The sequence below is a fragment of the Strix aluco genome, chromosome 5 (assembly GCF_031877795.1).
Source record: "Strix aluco isolate bStrAlu1 chromosome 5, bStrAlu1.hap1, whole genome shotgun sequence".
In the NCBI taxonomy this organism is placed as follows: Eukaryota; Metazoa; Chordata; class Aves; order Strigiformes; family Strigidae; genus Strix; species Strix aluco.
In genome coordinates this window covers 89,166,542-89,177,295 of record NC_133935.1, presented here as the reverse complement: position 1 = coordinate 89,177,295, position 10,754 = coordinate 89,166,542, and the positions used below count along the sequence as shown (strand labels likewise).

Here is a 10,754-nt window from a genome sequence, read left to right as displayed (position 1 = left end):
TCAATCCGCCCCACCACGAGCTGATCTACCGGCGCCACGTCTACAACCTGCAAGGTACGGTGGTGGTAGCGGTGTCCTCCGGCTGTCAGGAAATCTGATTGGGGTCTGATTTGGGGCTTTTTTTTTTTCTCAATTTAGCCACATTTATTGACTGTTGACACTTAGGCTGGATCTGTGCAGGCAGTAAACCTTAGCTTGGCTTTGACCATGATGTTGTACTTAGTCTGCTCCTAAATAGTAGATTTAGTATCTGTTTAGGTCCATACGTACCTAGGCAGTAGCTTCCTCTTGTTTGTTTTTCTAACAACTTATTTTAAAATACCACATCACGTAATCCTTGATGTGTGTTGTCACCCGGGGCTTGTCCCTAAGAATCCTGGGGGGAAGCTTCTGTCCTGGTTTAGGCCCGGAGGGGTAACTAAGCCCCACGCAGCCCTTCACTCGCTCCTTCCCCCTCAGCGCTGGGAAGGAGGAAGATTTAAACAAAAAGGCTCAGGAATTGAGATGAGGACAGGGAGGGGTTTCCTCACCCGTTTAAAACAGGCAAAACCCCAGACTCCTTAGGGGAAGGAGAACAAGAACATCGCTTTGATTCAAACACTCACAAACCCAACACTTAACAGGGCAGACTGGGACAGAGAGAAGCATTACAAACACCTCCCCTCACCCCTCCCTTCCTCCGGGCTCAGTTTTGTTTGAGGGTCCTGCTTTTATACAGTTTAACAAACAAATCCTATTAAAATAAAAAAAAAGGGGCGTGGAAACATCCGGTAGATCGGCTTCACTCGGGCGCATCCCGGATCTGGCAGGATCCGGGGCGCATCCGAGGAGTTCCTGTCTTGTAGGAAACAGCTGGCTTAGGGTCCAAAAAGAGATATTCTTTATCTAGTTTTCAGAGGAAATCTGGTCGTATTTCATGCGGATAGGGTGCTGGTCGGGAGGTTCACTCAGAAGTCAACTCTGGTGCGAGGGCCTGTGGGTCAGGCTTTGGTTTGAGGCCTAAGGTTCAGGCCTTTTTATGTCCCCCAAACAATCACCAAAACCCCCAAAACCCCATCATCCAAAAAATACCCAAAACCGCCAAAATATCCCGAAAACCCCCACCACCCCCCAAAAAACAAAACTCAAAACCCCAAAAAACCCCAAAACCCAAAAGAAAACCAAAGCCCCCAAAACCCTAAAAACTCCAAAAACCCCCAAAACCCCCAAACCACCAAAACCCGCCCAACCCCACCAAAAAACCCCGAAAAAACCAAACCACTGAAGCTCAAAAATACAAAAAACCCAAAAACCCAAGGACACCAAAACCCCAAAAACCCCACCACACGCACAGCCCAGCGCAGCTTCCGCTCTCAAACTAGCAAAATTCTCCAGTGAATTTTAATTTTCGATCGATCCCTGCTCTGCTTTCCAAAAACCTCCAGCACGTCAAGTATTTAGAGATGATAACCCAGCCAAAACCCACGTTTGGTCTTTTTCCTGTATTTCTCTCACTGAAAAAAGCCGAGGATGAAGGCAAAAACGCCGCCAGCCCCCCCGTGAGGCCGTTTTGCGGTGGCTTTCTCAACGGCCGCTTCCTCCGCCTGAAAATCCCGCTGGGATTTCTCCTCGGGGACTTGACTTCAAAGTTTTTTTCTCTCTCTGTGGCTTCAGGGCAGAAACAACCTGTTCCACACCTTGCTCATGTTCCTGTACATCATCAAGACCAAGGAGTCGGGGATGCTGGGGTGAGTAGTGCCGGGTGAGGGAACATCCTGCCGCGAGGCTCCTCGTCGAGGTGAAACCGCTCCAGCGGGGGGACGGGAACGGGGCTAAAACCACCTTCGCGTCTGCAACGGTCGCGGCTTTTTTGTAAAATTGGAGAAATTGTGAACGGGTGGGAGCGACCAGCGACGTCCAGATTCCGCTTCGGCCTCAAAGAGCCGCGCTGGAGTCACGGCAAAGCCCGATGCTGCGCGGTAAAGTGCCCCCTGGGGAGTGGTTTGTTTCAGAACAAAGGAAAAACAAGAAATCAAACTGTCAGCGCAAAGGAGACCAAAAGAACCCAACCCAAACCCAAACAAGAGTCTTTTATATTCATGTCATTTACAATCAAGGTGGAATTCTGTCTCTTTATATGATACAAGCGTTTTTTTTTTAATTTGCCCAAGGTTTCCAGCTGCAGCTGCTCTCCTAGCGGGTCACCGTCCCCCACTGGCATTGGGCCAGTGGAAAGCAGCAGCTTAAGGTCTCGTTACTGCTCTTCCCCCGGTCTGTGTCATTCTCCTACGGCGAATGAAGATTATATGACAGACCTCAAGGCACTGCACACCTTCCTTCGGAACGAAGAACAGAAGCAGCAGAGAGTTCAACTAGGTAAAAAAACCAAACTGATTTGATCGGAAAAGCTTGGTCAGGAGAAGGGGTTGGGTTTATCGGAGATTGGCTTTTATGGATGAGACAAGTCGCAAAGGATTCCAAGGGAGATTTGTTTTAATTTTTCCAGATCGTCATGCACGTGTTCTGCACTTACCTCGACTCCAGGCTGCCGCCTCACCCAAATATCCGACGGCAAAACCTTCACTTCCCAACACTTCATTCAGACACCGGATAAACAGGTACCAGGCGCTCACATTGAGCTGCCCTTGGCCTCTGGGATCACGTCAGCACCTTGAAATCCCCGACACCTTTGGAACTTTTCACTTGCGGACACTTCAAATGAAAACGTATTTTGCATCTACCAGAGCAGCATCAATCCGCCCCACCACGAGCTGATCTACCGCGCCACGTCTACAACCTGCCCAAGGTACGGTGGTGGTAGCGGTGTCCTCCGGCTGTCAGGAAATCTGATTGGGGTCTGATTTGGGGCTTTTTTTTTCTCAATTTAGCCACATTTATTGACTGTTGACACTTAGGCTGGCTCTGTGCAGGCAGTAAACCTTAGCTTGGCCTTTGACCATGATGTTGTACTTAGTCTGCTCTAAATAGTAGATTTAGTATCTGTTTAAGCTCCATACGTACCTAGGCAGTAGCTTCCTCTTGTTTGTTTTCTAACAACTTATTTTAAAATACCACATCACGTAATCCTTGATGTGTGTTGTCACCCGGGGCTTTGTCCCTAAGAATCCTGGGGGGAAGCTTCTGTCCTGGTTTAGGCCCGGAGGGTAACTAAGCCCCACGCAGCCTTCACTCGCTCCTTCCCCCTCAGCGCTGGGAAGGAGGAAAATTTAAACAAAAAGGCTCAGGAATTGAGATGAGGACAGGGAGGGGTTTCCTCACCCGTTAAAACAGGCAAAACCCCAGACTCGTTAGGGGAAGGAGAACAAGAACATCGCTTTGATTCAAACACTCACAAACCCAACACTTAACAGGCAGACTGGGACAGAGAGAAGCATTACAAAACACCTCCCCTCACCCTCCCTTCCTCCCGGGCTCAGTTTTGTTTGAGGGTCCTGCTTTTATACAGTTTAACAAACAAATCCTATTAAAATAAAAAAAAAGGGGCGTGGAAACATCCGGTAGATCGGCTTCACTCGGGCGCATCCCGGATCTGGCCAGGATCCGGGGCGCATCCGAGGAGTTCCTGTCTTGTAGGAAACAGCTGGCTTAGGGTCCAAAAAGAGATATTCTTTATCTAGTTTTCAGAGGAAATCTGGTCGTATTTCATGCGGATAGGGTGCTGGTCGGGAGGTTCACTCAGAAGTCAACTCTGGTGCGAGGCCTGTGGGTCAGGCTTTGGTTTGAGGCCTAAGGTTCAGGCCTTTTTATGTCCCCCAAACAATCACCAAAACCCCCAAAACCCCATCATCCAAAAATACCCAAAACCGCCAAAATATCCCGAAAACCCCCACCCACCCCCCAAAAAACAAAACTCAAAACCCCAAAAAACCCCAAAACCCAAAAGAAAACCAAAGCCCCCAAAACCCCTAAAAACTCCAAAAACCCCCAAAACCCCCCAAACCACCAAAACCCGCCCAACCCCACCAAAAAACCCCGAAAAAACCAAACCACTGAAGCCTCAAAAATACAAAAAACCAAAAACCCAAGGACACCAAAACCCCAAAAACCCCACCACACGCACAGCCCCAGCGCAGCTTCCGCTCTCAAACTAGCAAAATTCTCCAGTGAATTTTAATTTTCGATCGATCCCTGCTCTGCTTTCCAAAAACCTCCAGCACGTCAAGTATTTAGAGATGATAACCCAGCCAAAACCCACGTTTGTCTTTTTCCTGGTATTTCTCTCACTGAAAAAAGCCGAGGATGAAGGCAAAAACGCCGCCAGCCCCCCCGTGAGGCCGTTTTGCGGTGGCTTTCTCAACGGCCGCTTCCTCCGCCTGAAAATCCCGCTGGGATTTCTCCTCGGGGACTTGACTTCAAAGTTTTTTTCTCTCTCTGTGGCTTCAGGGCAGAAACAACCTGTTCCACACCTTGCTCATGTTCCTGTACATCATCAAGACCAAGGAGTCGGGGATGCTGGGGTGAGTAGTGCCGGGGTGAGGGGAACATCCTGCCGCGAGGCTCCTCGTCGAGGTGAAACCGCTCCAGCGGGGGGACGGGAACGGGGCTAAAACCACCTTCGCGTCTGCAACGGTCGCGGCTTTTTTGTAAAATTGGAGAAATGTGAACGGGTGGGAGCGACCAGCGACGTCCAGATTCCGCTTCGGCCTCAAAGAGCCGCGCTGGAGTCACGGCAAAGCCCGATGCTGCGCGGTAAAGTGCCCCCTGGGGAGTTTTTCATTGAATGTTTGAAACAGGTGCTTGGCGGGTGGGGGGGTTTGGTGGGGTTTTTGTGGTTTTGGTGGGTTGTCTGTAGTTTTGGTGGGTTTTTGTGGTTTTGGTGGTTTCGGTGGGTTTTTTGGGTTTTTGGTGGTGCACGAAGGATAGTTTTTCATGTAGTATTTGAAAGAGACGCTTAAATTTCCGTGCCGTTCACTCCGACCCTGTTCATTTCTGCAGGCGTGTCAATCTGGGTTTATCCGGTGTCAACGTCCTGTGGATTTTTGGAGAGTAACATCCCCGCAGGCCGCGGCTCCGAGGAACGATGGCGAGAGGAACCGAGCAGCATCGTTCCGTTGTGGATTGACACGGACTGACTACGAAAATGGACCACTTCAGTTGGATTTTGTGGGCGGAAGGGGAAGCATTGGGCATTCCCCGGGCAGGTTTGGGGACGATATTATTTAAAATGTTTTGCTGCCGGGACGACCCCGCGTCCAAACCCCCGGCGGGTTTTCTCTTCCCGGCTCCTCGCCCCAAGGGCTCCTGTTTCAAAGCCTTTTGCCGTTTCTGTTCCGTTCTGGGTCCCCGCAGAACCGAGTTGAACTGATGCCGGGACTAACCCCCCCCTGCCTCCGGGGGCTGGCCGGGCCCTGCCGAGGGTGTGCGCAGCTGCGAGGAAGGGCCCAGGGATCTGGGCGAGGGCAGGAGCCGCCGGCGCCAGAGGGGACCGAGGGCCGATGGGAACCCTTGGGACTGGGGGGGGGGTAAGGGGGGGTTGGGGGGGGGGGTTGGGGGGGGGGTTGGGGGGGGTTGGGGGGGTTGGGGGGTTTGGGGGGGGTTGGGGGGGGTTGGGGGGTTTGGGGGGGGTTGGGGGGGGTTGGGGGGTTTTTAGGGGTGGTTTGGGTTTTGGGGTGGTTTGGGGGGGTTTGGTTTTTTTTGCGGTTTTTTTGCGGGTTTTTCTGCGCCGTTTTCCTGCGCCTTTTTTTTTTGGCACCTTTTTTTTTTTTGGCACCTTTTTTTTTTGGCACCTTTTTTTTTTTGGCGCGGTTTTTTTGTGCGCCTTTTTTTTTGACGCTTTTTTCTGCGCCTTTTTTTGGCGCGGTGTTTTTTTGCGCCTTTTTTGGCGCGTTTTTTGTGCCTTTTTTTTTGGTGCCTTTTTTTTTGGTGCCTTTTTTTTGGTGCCTTATTTTGGTGCCTTTTTTTTTTGTGCCTTTTTTTGGTGCCTTTTTTTTTGGTGCCTTTTTTTTTGGTGCCTTTTTTTGGTGCCTTTTTTTTTGTGCCTTTTTTTGGTGCCTTTTTTTTTGGTGCCTTTTTTTTGGTGCCTTTTTTTTTGGTGCCTTTTTTTTTGTGCTTTTTTTTAGTGCTTTTTTTGGTGCCTTTTTTGGTGCCTTTTTTTTGGTGCCTTTTTTTTGGTGCCTTTTTTTGTGCCTTTTTTTTTGGTGCCTTTTTTTTTTGTGCCTTTTTTTGGTGCCTTTTTTTTTGTGCTTTTTTTTTGTGCCTTTTTTTTGGTGCTTTTTTTTTGGTGCCTTTTTTTTGGTGCCTTATTTTGGTGCCTTTTTTTTTGTGCCTTTTTTTTTGGTGCCTTTTTTTTGGTGCCTTTTTTTTTGTGCTTTTTTTTAGTGCCTTTTTTTGGTGCCTTTTTGGTGCCTTTTTTTGGTGCCTTTTTTTGTGCCTTTTTTTTTGGTGCCTTTTTTTTTGTGCCTTTTTTTGGTGCCTTTTTTTTTGTGCTTTTTTTTGGTGCCTTTTTTTTGGTGCTTTTTTTTTGGTGCCTTTTTTTTGGTGCCTTATTTTGGTGCCTTTTTTTTTTGTGCCTTTTTTTGGTGCCTTTTTTTTTGGTGCCTTTTTTTTTGGTGCCTTTTTTTGTGCCTTTTTTTTGGTGCCTTTTTTTTGTGCCTATTTTTTTGTGCCTTTTTTTGTGCCTTTTTTTTGGTGCCTTTTTTTTTGGTGCCTTTTTTTGGTGCCTTTTTTTGTGCCTTTTTTTTGTGCCTTTTTTTTGGTGCCTTTTTTTTGGTGCCTTTTTTTTTGTGCCTTTTTTTTTGGTGCCTTTTTTTTTTTGGTGCCTTTTTTTTTTTGGTGCCTTTTTTTTGGTGCCTTTTTTTTGGTGCCTTTTTTTTTTTGGTGCCTTTTTTTTGGTGCCTTTTTTTGGTGCCTTTTTTTTTGGCGCGGTGTTTTTTGCGCCTTTTTTGCACCCTTTTTTGGCGCACTTTTTTGCGCCTTTTTTTTTGCACCTTTTTTGTCCGGCACAGATTATTTTTTTGGCGCAGGTTTTTTTTCTGGCGCAGGTTTTTTTTGGCGCGTTTTTTTTTTTTGGCGCGGTTTTTGGCCCAGTTTTGGGCGCTTTTTTTTGGCGCGTTTTTTTGCGCTTTTTTTGGCGCGGTTTTTTACGGGTATTTTGCCGAGTTTTGGGAGGGTTTTTTGCAGGGTTTTTTTTCAGATTTTTTTGCAGGTTTTTCTGCGGGTTTTTTGCGCGTTTTTTTGCGGTTTTTGCGGGTTTTTTTACGTGGGGTTTTATTGTCCGTTTTTGCTCGGGATTTTTGTGCGGTTTTTGCAGGGGTTTTTTTGCGGGCATTTTTTGCGGGTGGTTTTTTGCAGTTTTTTGCAGGTTTTTTGCCGAGGTTTGGGAGGATTTTGCAGTTTATTTGCCGATGTCTGGGAGGCTATTTGCAGGGTTTTTTTGCGGATTTTTTTGCGGGTTTTTTTGCAGGTTGCTTTGTGGGTTTTTTGCAGGTTTTTTTCCGTGGTTTTTTTGCGGGTTGTTTTTCAGGTTTTTTGGAGGTTTTTTGCAGGTTTTTACAGTTTTTTTGCCGCAGTTTGGGAGGTTTTTTTACAGGGGTTTGGGAGATTTTTTTGTAGGGATTTTTGCGGTTTTGCGGATTTTTTGCGGGGGTTCTTTTTTCCTTTTTTTGCGGTTTTTTTGCGTCTTTTTTGCGTCTTTTTTGCGGGTTTTTTTGCGTCTTTTTTGCGGGTTTTTTTGCGTCTTTTTTGCGGGTTTTTTTGCGGTTTTTTTTTGGGCGGTTTGGGGGGTTTTGGGGTTTGGTGGGTGTGGGGGGTTTGGGGGGTTTGGGTGTGGGGGTTTGGGGGGGTTTGGGGGGTTTGGGGTGGGGGGGGTTTGGGGTTGGGGTTTGGTGGGTGTGGGGGGTTTGGGGGGTTTGGGTGTGGGGGGTTTGGGGGGTTTGGGGTGGGGGGGGTTTGGGGTTGGGGTTTGGGGGTTTGGGGGGTTTTGGGGTTTGGAGGGTTTTCAGGTTTTGGGGTGTTTTGGTTTTGGGGGGGATTTGGGTTTTTTGTTTTTTTGGTGTTTTGGGGTTTTTCAGTTGTTTTTTGTGTTTTGGAGGGATTTTTGCAGTATTTTGGATTTGGGGATTGGGGATTTTTGTGGGGTTTTTTGGGTTTTATTTAGGGGTTTTTTGGGGGTTTATTTTTGGGGGTTTTAATTTTTTTATTTTGGGGGCGGTTTTAAATTTTTTAAAATTTTTTGTTCAAAGTAAGCCCACCATCCACCTCTGGCAGCCTTGCGAGCTCTGCCCTGGCCCATGCCTCCAGTACAACCACAGCTCTGCCCTTCCTTTACCTTTCCAGTGATCTTTTCACTGGCTTTTTGGCTCATAACCTCTGATTTGGGAGCCTCACGGACTGACACGCAGCTGCAGCACCTCGGCAGGAGCCCGGGCTCCATAAACCCGCAGGCTTTTTGGGGCAAAAAAACCTACTTGGGTTTGTTTCAAAGAAGAATTGTTCAATATTTGCCAAAAAAGTATTTTTATATTTTATATATGGGAGAGGAGAATCTCTTGTAAATTCTGGCAAATGAAGGCTTTAGAATTGTATGGTTTAAAAAAAAAAATATTAAGGGGAATAAAAATCCATAAGCCCTCCTGTCCTGGCTTAGCCAGGATAGGGTTAAGTTTCCCCCGCAGTGGGGGGGGAGCTCTAGCCGGGTTATTCAGATACCATTGGGACGGGTTACTCAGATACCATTGGGACGGGTTACTCAGATACCATTGGGACTGACATCACATCCTGGCGCGGAAGCCAGAGGGGTCGGTTAACACGTGTGTTGTGCCATCGCGCTTCTCGCTGCTGTATTGGTAGATATTTTGCTCTGTTCATTGTTATCACTGTTGTTGTTGTTGTTTGTTGTGTTGCTGTTGCACTGTTGTATTAAACCTTTCCTTATCTCAGCCCGGGGCTTTGCCTTTCACTCCCTTTGTGGGGGAGGGGCAGCGGCCGCGTGGTCTCAGACCCCAGCAGGGACTAAACCACCACACCCCCCCCATGCTGAAGGTCTCTGAGTCGTAAACTGCCAAAACCCCCCCATTTGTACATAAAAGCTGTGAGAACTCCAGCGGGGGCGGGGAACCCCACGTGTTTTGGGATGAGAAAATGTATTTTTTGTACTGTATTTTATCTCTGTGGGGCCGGGGGAGCTGCTGGTTATTGGTGTGAACCGACCGTTATTGGTGATTCTTGTCTCCCCCGGAAGCCGCCGGGCTTTCCCTGTATTAAAGGAGTTTGTTTTAGCAAACGCTCGTTTGGGTTTTTCTTGGGGTTCAGCACCCCTAAATCCATCGCCGTACCAAGGGGGGACTTGGAAGAACCGGGTTTAGCTGGGCTTGACCCCCCGCCTCCCCCCTCCCCAGCTGTACCCCGTTACTCGCCTGCAAAAGGCTCTTGATGGGCAGAAATTCTCTTTTTTTGGACCTAAACCTGGGTGTTTCTCTAGAAGCAGCCCCGGGGCCCAGGTCCCTGCACACCCCCATAACTCTGCACCCCGATAATACCCTGCGCCTGGTCCCCAGGCACCCCCATAAACCACACACCCTGTGTACCTCAAGGTACGGGGTACACCAATACACCGTGTACCCCGACACACTGTGTACCCCAATGTACTGTGTACCCCGCACCCTGGGTACCCCAATACTCTGTGTACCCCAATATACTGGGTACCCCCAATATACCATGTACCCTGCTCCCTGGGTACCCCAATACACTGTGTACCCCCCAGAACAGAGGAGGGGAATTCAAAGGCCGCAAGTGGTACACTGACTTGCCCACCGACTCCTCTGTAAGTTTTCGCAGCCGTCTTGATACGACAGCTTAAAGCGGGTTGCCTTTCAGCAGAGGTTTTCTGGAGGGAGTAGCCTGTCAGTCTTTTGAGGAACATGGTAAAATCCGGTTTGCGTCATTTCCACAGATAATCCCGTTGCAGTCAGTGGGGTTCCCTGGGGATTGGACGTTGCGTCGATCCCAAAAATGCAATTGCGCATCTTAGCCTTAGGCCGGGCTCTTAGACTCCTCTGAAATGTCTGTCAGATAACTACAGGAGCAGCCTGGCAGGTGGGGAATCTCCTTGAGATGCTTCTCTTGTTGTATTCTTTTTAAAAAGCCAAACGTCTGCCTTAACCCAACAATTTCTAATGCAAGGAAAACCTTTCACCTTGTCTCGTTTTTCTTTGCTCTAATGGATAGAGGGGAAAAATGCAGATGGAGTGGCATGAGTGCAGTTTAATTCAGTAATATTTTGTAGAAATCTGAAATCTGTTGCGTACCCCACGTGAGAGAAGACTTGTAGCGATGCTTCACCCGTTAACGTGGCAGGTCAGGAGGAATTCATTCCCCACTTCCCATGGGCAGGCGGGCGCTCAGCCACCTCCAGGACATCAGGGCTCCATCACGCGTAACGGCAACTTGGGAAGACAAACGCCATCACTCTGAACGTCCCCCCCTTTCCTTCTTTTTCCCCCAGTTCTACAGGCTGAGCATGACGCCGTATGGGCTGGGACATCCCTTGGGTCAGTTGGGGTCAGCTGTCCCGGCTGTGCCCCCGAAGTGAGGAACCTTAACAAAATGGATGCAAGACAACTAAGAGAGACACTGGTCAGGCAGGATAACGCAATAAAAGGGTGGGCTCTCAGCAGGAGGGGCTCTGGAGATAAGGAAGGAGCTGCAACTACTGAGTCCCAAGATAAGGAATGGGGACTCAACGAAGGCTAAGTTGTCATGACTATAGAAATGCTAACTAGGTGAAAAGTCACGAGAGGCAGAGGAGGCATCTTCAA

At 48.4% G+C, this 10,754-nt stretch overlaps 2 long non-coding RNA genes across 2 annotated transcripts; one reads left to right on the top strand and one right to left on the bottom strand.

Annotated features, from left to right (window-relative positions):
• The first annotated feature begins 2,761 nt into the window (after window positions 1-2,761).
• Window positions 2,762-5,452, top strand: LOC141923877 (uncharacterized). The gene is made up of 3 exons (XR_012623421.1): window positions 2,762-2,785; window positions 4,384-4,457; window positions 4,936-5,452. It is a non-coding gene; the product is annotated as an uncharacterized LOC141923877 (long non-coding RNA).
• A 2,983-nt stretch (window positions 5,453-8,435) lies between these two features.
• Window positions 8,436-9,718, bottom strand: LOC141924883 (uncharacterized). The gene is made up of 2 exons (XR_012623686.1): window positions 8,964-9,718; window positions 8,436-8,567 (listed from the first exon to the last, which is right to left on the bottom strand). It is a non-coding gene; the product is annotated as an uncharacterized LOC141924883 (long non-coding RNA).
• Between the last annotated feature and the right edge of the window lie 1,036 nt (window positions 9,719-10,754).